The following is a 2,213-nucleotide window of genomic DNA, read 5'->3' on the forward strand; positions in this document are numbered from 1 at the left end:
AGAGAGAGAGGGGAAGATAGTGCACGGGATAGGGAATAGACACAGGAAAGCTTGAGGCGGGAGGGACAATGCACAAGAAGAGGGAGGGGAATAGAAGAACAGGGCGGATGGGAAAACAGTTAGGCAGGTTCGCATGGGCTAAGTGGGACAGAGGTAAATGATGATATATGCACAACCTTGGAATAACAGGGCTTCAGAATACAGGGATTGATGCATGGTTTGAAAGGGTAAAATAGGAGAATAATGCTTGGCTGTCTTTTGAATCTTGGTTTCCCTTGCCTAACATTGTGAAATAGACACTTGGGGGCTGGGAGGAAGAAGTAGCCAGAAACATCATGATAGAAAGCTTATAAGCCTGTCTTCAGCCTATAATTGATTGGAATACCTTAAAGGGGGCTAGAAATTGCCCAGTGAAAGAGACCTCCTGTGGAGCTTGTGCATTGCACAAGACCATAGGTGGAAATCAGAATTCCATCCAGAATTACCTAAGTGGGAAATTTCCACTGGAAAGGACCAGTAGAGCAGCCTGGAGTGGCTAGAAGAACAGAAGATACTTCATGAAAAAAGTTCAGCAGGAAAAATCAGAAACAATAATGGCAGTATGATGGATTTCTACAAGAACAAGTAAGCTGTTTGCCCAGGAGCCATCAAGGCATGTAGTCGGGTCCCCTCAGAGCAAACTCCCTTCCAAGACTAAGAATCAAGTGAATACACAAGCAGGCATGTGGTCTGGCTGGTGACCACATTGGTCACCGATAAGGGGAAGAGGGATAAAAACAGTAATGAACTTGGGATCTAAGTCTGACCACATTCAATAGACTCCTGTGAATCCATGAGGAGACCTGGGTGGCCAGCAGTTGCAGCAAGACCCGGGGACTCCTGGGCCCAGAGGCAGTGACATGGCTACAGAGGACTAGAGTGGAGAATGAAGTGTCCAACTGATATGAAGTGAGGGGAGATGCACAAGAACACCGATACTTTCAGATAGTATCCACTTGACCTGCCTTCGATGGCTAGATGATCAGAATTCGACTAGAAGAAGAAGAAAAAAGAGTAACCCACTACAAATTATGGATGTACTAGCTCAAAAAAAGGGAACAAATCTTTACAGCAAGGATCACTCCCACCCCCTTGGTACACAGAGTTGACAGGGATGGGCTACTTAGACATTGGCTACACAAAATGAGGATGGGGGTGTGGATATAAAGGCAAGAAGTGACTGGCTTACGAGCTTTCAAGAGGGAACCTAGTTTCAGACGGAGTTGGGGAAGGTTGAACCTCCACTAAATGATTTCCAATTTGTTGGGACAATGCTGGCGAAAGGAAATGGGTATAAGACTCTTGTGGTACAATAGTGAATAATTGCTATCAAGACTGACTGTGAGGGTAGGAAATGTAGAGGTAGATGTTTTTATGACAAAAGGAGGGGAGTGATCAATTTTACTTCCCAGGAGCAGAGGTCCCTGGGACCATCAAGTGAGAAGAGTAGAGTGTGGGACCCTACCCAGAGAAGCAGTGACATCAGAAATGGAGGCAGAGACAGATAACATGGACAGATGGAGTGGCTGGGGACACTGGACTCAGGAAGGGAGAGGGGCTGTGTGCTGAAGGCTGGATGGCAGGCCTGTGGGGTGTATCCTTTGCATGGAAGGGATTGTAATCATTGCAATGAAAGGAAATACGATAGGATGAATGTAAAAATGATGTTCTCCCATGTAAAACCACATAATTCACAGTAATAATAATAATAATAAAGTCAGTAGAGGGCTTCAAAAAGTTTGTGGAAGAATCCCATTACTTTTCTATTGCATTTTCCCACAAACTGTTTGCAGCCTCCGTGTATGGCAGAGACCACCTTGAGAACTGACATCTGTTGATCTTAGTCAAGGAGAGTGCAGGGTGCCTCCTCTCATGTCCATACTAGCTAAAGGTCCATATTCTACAGTTTTTCCACCTCTTATTTTAAAAAACCCCATTGGGCCTAAAACAATAAAATAAAATAAAATAAACAACAATGAGATATCCTATCATACCAGCATTAATAGCAAAGTGCCAAAACACAGAAAACAACAAATACTGCTGAGGGTGTGAAGAAACTGTAACCCTCCTACACTACTGGTTGTTGTTGTTGTTGTCAGGTGCCATTGAGTCAGAACCGACTCATAGCGACCCCATGCACAGCAGAACAAAACAATGTCCGATCCTGGGCCAAC

This window comes from Chrysochloris asiatica, unplaced genomic scaffold (assembly GCF_000296735.1).
Source record: "Chrysochloris asiatica unplaced genomic scaffold, ChrAsi1.0 scaffold00111, whole genome shotgun sequence".
NCBI lineage: Eukaryota > Metazoa > Chordata > Mammalia > Afrosoricida > Chrysochloridae > Chrysochloris > Chrysochloris asiatica.